This window comes from Myotis davidii, unplaced genomic scaffold (genome assembly GCF_000327345.1).
Source record: "Myotis davidii unplaced genomic scaffold, ASM32734v1 scaffold698, whole genome shotgun sequence".
NCBI classification, from domain to species: domain Eukaryota; kingdom Metazoa; phylum Chordata; class Mammalia; order Chiroptera; family Vespertilionidae; genus Myotis; species Myotis davidii.
The window spans coordinates 2,743,591-2,752,097 of NW_006290032.1; positions in this window are offsets into that span (position 1 = coordinate 2,743,591).

The following is an 8,507-nucleotide window of genomic DNA, read 5'->3' on the forward strand; positions in this document are numbered from 1 at the left end:
ACTAGGACAGCGCGGTCCTGGCCCACACAGCGGCCCTTGCTCACCGCACGCCCCGGAGCAAGGAAAGAGCCGAGGACTGATAGGAACTGGGAGCAGTGCTGTTCATTGAAAAAATGGAAGGTCCCTCTAAGGCATCGGTTCTCAACCTGTGGGTCGCGACCCCTTTGGGGGTTGAACGACCCTTTCACAGGGGTCGCCTAAGATCATCGGAAAACACATACATAATTACATATTGTTCTGTGATTCATCACTATGCTTTAATTATGTTCAATTTGTAACAATGAAATTGGGGGTCACCACAACATGAGGAGCTGCATTAAAGGGTCGCGGCTTTAGGAAGGTTGAGAACCACTGCTCTAAGGCATAAGCGCTCTCCAGAGTGAAAACGTCCTCCCTTTCCCAGTTTCTCACTTACACTGAAGACTACTGTAAATGTATCGCAGGAAACAAAGTTACGAGGCATAGTTTGTGTTCTAGAAATTTCCCACTGAGCTTGGCAAGCCACAGCCCCTCCCACACACGCACTATCTAGGAGCAATAAACAGGACGTGCAAAACCCACTGACAGGACAGGGAAGCCCCCTCTCCCACAGCCTTTCACATAGGATTAGCCAAAGGGACACACACGTGCACATGCACGTACACATACATGCGCACATGCACATACACATACATGCACACACATTTGCAGAGACACATGCAGACACGAGCACATGTGTGCACACACATGCAGACATATGCACATGCACATATGTGCACATGCACACACAACGCACACATGCCTGCACACATATGTCCAGAGACACAGCATATGTTGTCTCGCAGCCAGAGCTGAGCTGCTCACTCATCCAACAAAATGACTTGTGAATAGGCAGGGATGCCTTAAAACACATATTCAATATTCCAGATGGCTGGAAAGGGGAAAGCTGGACAGCCTTCGCCCCGGTTTTATAGGAGATTCCTTGGCACCCAGAAGAGCAGGGAGAAAAGTTTACACGGCCAAGGAAAAATGCGAATAAGCATCACTTAAGAGTTAAAATATTAGATGCAACCTACTTGAAAAGCAACTAAAGTGTTTTGTACTCTTGCCTAAGCCAATGTATCGAAGGATAAAATAATTCTTTGAAAATATACTCTCCTTAGGGTCTTTGGTTCTAAAACTAAAAATAGATTGGCCATGGCCTAGCACTTGAGTCTCCAGCCACCCTATTCAGAAATGCCGTCTGGAGTTCCATTCTTACACTGTAAACTTATCCAGGCAAAGGGACCCTCTGGGCGCGTCCGGCACCAGGCGGCGGGTGCTTGCGGTCAGGGGCCCCGCGGGAAAGTCAGCCTCGTCCTGAGTCCTGAGTTAGGTCCGAGGGAGGCGCCTCCACCAGCCCCTGCTCTGCTGCTTTCACATCATGGGAACTTCAGTGAGCATGGAGGTCAGGGTCCCAGGCGGGAAGGATGGGCTTCTACCCCAGAAATACTGCTTTTTCTTTAATCCTCACCTGAGGACATGCTTAGAGAGAGAGAGGGAGGGAGGGAGGGAGGAAGAGAGAGAGACAGAGAAAGAGAGAGAGAGAGAGAGGGAGGATGGAAGAGAGAGAGGGAGGGAGGGAGGAAGGGAGGGAGGGAGAGAAACATCAATGTGAGACCCGAACACCAATCTATCGGTTGCCTCCCATATGTGCCTGGCCGGGCATCAAACCGCAGTCCCTTGGTGCACAGGATGATGCCAACCAGCTGAGCCACTCTGGCCAGCCCAGAGCTACTGCTTTCGAAGGTGACACCTCAGGGGCGTAACTTACTCTCCCTATAAAGTAGAGACAATGGCACTGCCCCTCACAGGTCTCTAAAGAACTAAAGGAAATGAAGCGTTTAAAGGGACAGCATGGAGTCCAGTCCCCAGTGTTTCATGCACAATAGGTATTGTTTCTAAGGTAAGTGACTATTAAGTGGGGTGTATTTTCAAAAGCGCTTTCCTTTGGTAAATATAACAAGAAATTATTCAATAGGCTGCTACAGGAAAACGAGGCGTTAGCAGTGCTGCTTCTTAAGCTCCTGATTTAAACGCACTAATTTCTCTACAGAAACACTCACACTGAAAACAAAAAGTTGTTTGAACATAAGCATTTTCTCAAAGTAGAAGTGGAACACACAGACTCCCCAGACCAATAACTGCACTTACATCTAACAATTTTCTGAATAACACAGAAATATTAAGAGCCTAACATTTAGCTGAGAAAAATAAATGCAGGAATGTAACTTTTTCCCCCCATCACTACCTCGAAATTACTTTTTATTCAAAAATAAGTTATAGATTTGGGGGACAATTTCCCCCCCAATATCAAAGATATAATAAAACTGACAAAAAATTAAGAAAACACACAGCCAACGACCGATGATGAGAACCACAGCAACATTTCATCATGACCCTAACTCTAACCGGAGGGGGCGCTGATGCTCAGCCCAGGGGGTCGAGATGGCGGTGGGCGGGTTAGCTCCTCCCTGAGGGGTTACCTGGGGCCATGCTGCAGGCAGGCCGACCCCTGGGCCTCCAGGTCAGCCACGTGGCAAGTCCCTGGAGCAGGAGCCTCTGCAGAGATTAGCGAGTGAGAAGCCACAGACCCTGAAGGATCGAACACACAGGGCGCCTCCAAGTGCTGAGTCTGCCCTTCCGCCGTCACCCCTTCCCTCTCTCCCGGGCTTTGGTCGCTAGCCTTGTGAACTCACCACGAAGGACCCGATTGCAAAGAGTGTGCGGACCTCCTGCCGGAGGAGGGGCGCCTGGTAACGTAGCTGGGGACCTGCTAAAATGGTCTGCAGCGAAAACACCCACATCGCTGCCGTGAAACATAACGTTAGACGTTTTCTCTGCCCTCGGATGCTGTTTCAGACAGTCTGGGTCGCGTTATTTGCATAATCTGAGGAGGGCCGCCCAGTCCTGCTGAGAAAGTACTTATAGGAGGATGGGTTCCCCCTGAGAAGCTGGTGCTCTGCTCTCCTGGGAGGGTCAAGGAGAAGCTGAAGCTCCTGAATGACTTTCTCTGCCCCGACCACTCCCTCCTTGTTTTAATGAGAGGCGTCTGAACCCCGGCCAGTCATAGAGCTAGTTAACAGCCAAGCTGGGAACTAAACCCAGGCTCTGGCCTCCATTCCACACCTGAGCCTCCTGGTCAGCCACGTGGCAAGTCCCTGGAGCAGGAGCCTCTGCAGAGATTAGCGAGTGAGAAGCCTCCAGCGCCTTACAAACGCCACCGAGTTCTGTTCACCGTGAATGAAAATGCATCTGAGAGATGAGAGAGAGACGCAGCCCCTCAAATCGCTGTCCTGCTCTTCTCATTTGGGGAGGACCGTGGACGTGCGTGATTCCACCTACGGCACCGACGACTCTCCAGGCTACAGAGTGGACACCTGGAAACTGCTCCTGAGAGAGAAGGAATGTGCGTTGCTGCTCACAGATTCTTAAGAAGCCTAGGAAACGGAATGCTGGTGCTTCCCTTTCAGAGGAGCGAATGCAGTTCCGAAGGTCCCACTCCGCGGGAGACGGGGTCGGGGGGCAGCTGTCTATCCTATCCGGGCCCTCAACCGCCATCAATAGAAACAAATGCTAAGGGGTTTAGCACAGTAGCTCCCAGCTGAGTGGAGGTGCCAGCTTGGGGGGCATTTGGAAATGTGGGTCACAGCGATGGGGGTGCTCCCAGCAGACAGTGTTAAACCTCCCGCATGTGCGCAACAGCCTCTCCCAGCCAGGACACCAGCACCACGGCAGGGCGTGGCCTCCCAGAAGCCTTGGTTTCGAGGAAGGAAATGTTACATACGATAGCAGGTGTCACAGGAAACAGGGGCGGTTCGGGGCGCCTCCACGGACACCCCCAAATTCTCACTTCGCGTCCCCTTGGGGCTGGGGGAGGAAGTGAAGGCTCTGCCTAAAGTTATGTGGTGGCCCCAGGCTCTCCCCCTGGGAGAGCATCCGAGACGCTAGCTGGAACGCACTGCAAACAAGATGCAGAAAGCTTCAGCTGCCTCACCGACGCATGGGAAACACCTTTAAAGGAAACCCACTGACATCGGAGGGGAACACCCCCCGGAGAGCCATGCCGTCCCGCGTCCGCGATGCGCTGTGCAGCCAGACACGGAGCCTGGACTGCCCAGCCGCCTCAGCCCGAGGGCCCAGGAGCCCTGGGTGGCCGAGCAAGTATGTCATGGACGTCTGTCCCTTTGCCATGAAAATACTTTCCTTCTGTGTGTTCACACCGACGGCAGGTAAAACGAAAGACAGGTGGAAGGAGTGCACTTTGCATCCCGTGATGCCCACCTGGACCCAGGCCCCGCCCGCAGTCCAGCACCAGGTTCTCTCCGGCGGCATCAGTCATGCTGTGGCCCGGCCCGCAGGACCGAGAGCGGATGAGGTGGACGTAACATGCAAACACGCTTCCACGCCAAGTGCACCCGGAGAGCCATGAGCTGTGCTTGGGACTTGGTCTCATGACTGTTTAGAGACCCCGGGAGCGGGGGTCATCATGGGGCAGCGGCTGTGGAGGCAGCCAACAGGGCCCTCTGTCACCACCCAGGAACACATTCCCTCTGCAGGTGTTTGGTGGATGCTGTCAAGTGCCATTTGGTTGGAGGGCTTCCACCTATATATATAAAAGCCTAAGCAACCAAACGACCAAACAGCCGAACAACTGGTCGACCAGTCGCTATGATGCGCACTGACCACCAGGGCGAAGATGCTCAATGCAAGGAGATTCCCCCTGGTGGTCAGTGTGCTCCCACAGCCAACCTCCCATGGCCGGCCAACCTCCGGCGGTCTCTCCCGCCGGCTGGCCCTGATTGGCCCTGATCACTGGCCAGACCAAGGACCCCACCCGTGCATGAATTCGTGCACTGGGCCTCTAGTTTTATTCATAATTAACTTATCCACTTATTTTGGTATTACAGTTGCACACATGTTGTAACTGTGATGAATTCACATGAATCTTAAAAATTCCACGTTGAAATAATGTTAAACCTAAAGGGAGTCAGCACTGGGCACGGCTGTAGCCTGGGACTTGGGGGTGCCCTCATGTCCTTTGGAAACCCCCTGCCCCCAAGAACATGGTCACACTGTGGACTCTCTGCCTTGGCAAAGCAGTCAGACAACATTGTTCCCGACACAGTGGCGGGTCCAGAGCAGGCATGTGACCCCACTGCTCTAGTGTCAGAAGTGAAGGCCCTCGTACACTTGCCCAGAAGAAACTTTCCAGCACACGAAGAGAGTGCGCAGGGCAACAAAACCACACAACACAGGGCCCATTGAGGGATGGACGGATGGATGGATAGAAGAACAGATAGATTAAATAGACATATAAAGGAAGTGACAGAATTTTGACAATTATTTGATCTGCTGAATTTCACAGCCAAACCCAATTCCCAGGAACTTCAACTATAGGCGTCAGTTCTGTATGAGTTCGAGTTGGGTTTCTGTCACTTATGACCAAAGCTTTCTAACTACTGAAAGGAGACCAATAGAATGTCTCTTTAACAGAGGTACATTACAGACTTGGGATCACATGATCTCCGTTATCTCTAAAAGTCAACAAACTCTGTGTGTGTGTGTGTGTGTGTGTGTGTGTTTCCATTATTTCATCAACTCAAAAGATCAGGGTCTTTTCTCTTCTTATAATATCAGCACCACTAGTCAATGGAGTAGAAATGAGGATTCTTATTGTTTACTAGTGGCCCGGTGCACGAAATTCGTGCACTGGGGTAGGGGGGGAAGGGGCCCCTCAGTCTGGCCTTCACCCTCTCCAATCTGAGACCCCTCAGGAAATGTCCAACTACCTGTTTGCAATGAGCAAATTACCCTTTTATTAGTATAGATACTTATCATTAAGGACAGGATATCAAATGGGGCTCTTTGATTGCTCAAGTTCGGGTGAACTAAAATCATTCAGAGAAAATGAGCTGCAGAAAAGCTAGCCTGACTTCACAATTCACACTCCAGGGGAACGTCTCCACAAACACAGAGGCCAACAGTGGCCCACGGGACTTTAAGAGGCACGGCCGCCTCGAACCAAGTACCAGAGGATCACACGTGTGGAAGAGCTTTTCAGAGGACTTCGCACAATGACTCCTATGAACTTAACACGCAGGTGGCTTCCCCTGCTTTAACCGTTTGTCTGGCAATCCGTATACATTCCCACCATTTAGAGAACACGGATGAGGCACTTGCATCATAAGCACATGCGTGTAATTCAGCATGAAATGAGAAGACCACGTCCGTTGATACGGTTACGGAGCTAAATAGCAAACGGTGACTCACGTGGAAAGACTTCCTTCAGCTTTCATTCCGAGGAATGCAGCCCGCAGGCACTTTTCAGCGAGAAGCTGACACTGTAACAGGTATTTCTGAGGCCCCATCAATCAGCTGGACCACAGGGCAACCGACCTACATCTGTGCAGCTAAACGGGGTGCATAGGGAGCCCCGCAGAGGCAGCAGCTAGTCTGCATCCTAAACGCAGGAACTGGTCATTTCTCCACCCTCCACCATCAGTCAAGCCGGTGACTTGCTGAGCTGTCCTGCAGTCCTTACTCAGGGCATTTATCCTCAGGAGAGGCCTTCCGCCCATAATCAGCTCCGAGAACAAAGAACGCATCGGACGCGACACAACAGTGTGGGTCTCATGAACTATTAGGTTGAAAAATGTTTGGGGGATAAACTAAAAAAATACCAAGGAGGTCCATTCAGCCTTTTTAACGACAAGGAAATCTTTCCCGGGTCTTATTCTTAAAACACACTAGGACGCGGAACCAAAGTTCTAAGGTAAGTTGTGTTTCCCAATCTGGAGGAGGGGCCCTGGGAGGAAGGTCTCTGTCCTTCACCCCCACACCTCGGAAGGCGTCTCAAACGCTTTGCAAAGAAATGGTATCCGAGGCCAGAGTGAACTCATCTACGTGGGTGGAATTATTTATGAAACTGATGCACTACCCACTGCACTGAGGAGGCACCGGGGAAGTATTTAAAAGGGAAATTGTTACACACCGTAATCAGAGTGCGAAAAACTGCTCCTCCCGGTGCTGACGACATGGTCTTGTGAAGATATTGGTGATTTCTATTACATTTCAGACCACAAACTGAAAGAAAAGCTACCGAATGGCCCCGCCAGCCTCCTTACATGTGTGTGATACGAAGCAAAGAGAGCGATTTCAAAGTGTCCATCTCGGGCTGTCGCTACATCATTCCAGCACAATTTTTAGAAGCTGGTCTTAGTAGTTCCCAACCTTTTTTTGGCCACGCCCCCCCCAAGGGTCTCTAACATCCTGATGCCCCCTGAGACATAGAATTCTTATTATTCAAAAAGTGAGCTCCCATTCCCGTGGAGGAAGCCTCCACGGCCATGAACTTGGTCTAAACAAGCTTCCAAAGGACATGGCACCCATGAAAGAGACAAATAAAAGAACAAAAGGACAGTCAAAGTACCGAGGAAGAAATCACGAAGACGTTGTTAAAAAATAATAATAATATGAAGTGATATGAAAAAGTAGCAAATAAAGCTTCAAAACATATAATAGACAGCTGAAATGCGTAAATATGTCACAGTGTATATTTATATACTGTAGATGAGGTCCCTAGGGCCATAAGAAATGCAAAAAATTCACTGTTAATAATCCAAATTACCCCCCTTAAAATCAAATTGCCCCCCCATGGGGCGTGTGCCCCAAGTTGGGAACCACCGGTCTACATGGCTCTGAAAGGGAAACCCTGGGATAGAAGGGCAATGAGAGGCATCATTTCAGGGGCTCTGGGGACTCTTAATCAATCACACCAGTGCTCTCGGGTCACTAAAACCACTTCGAGCAGGCGCTGTGCACCCAGGTTACAGACAACACAAGCACGAGAGAGGCCGTTCCTGCACCAGAATCACCATCAAAGACATGCAGGTGAGGCAAAGGGAGGCTTCCAGCTGTGAGCGCACTAGGCGGAGTTTATTCTTGCATTATTATTAATTATTGTATTATTTTCCACGTGAACAACTGTAACCCATTTCTGTGGCACTCTGATTTATAAATAATGCCAGTCAGGCTGAGGCCAGGCCCACAGAGTCTCATTATCTCTAACACTAGTGACTGCTTAACAAAATATGCTGAACATATCATTTGTCTGAAAATTGTGAGATTTACATTCTTATATAATTATAGACACAGTCATTAAAATTTTTAAAAATATGTTTTCACTGGAGAGAGAGATAGAAACATCAATGATGAACGAGAATCACTGATGGGCTGCCTCCTGCACACCCCCTATTGGGGATCGAGTCTGTAACCTAGGCCTGTGCCCTGACCGGGAATCGAACCATGACCACCTGGTTCATAGATGGATGCTCAACCACTGAGCCACAGTGGCTGGGCCAGAAACAGTAATTTGTAAGAGTGGAGAGTGATATTTATATTCCATCCACCATCTCTCTCTCTTTTTTAAAAAATATATATTTTATTGATTTTTTACAGAGTGGAAGGGTGAGGGATAGAGAATTAGA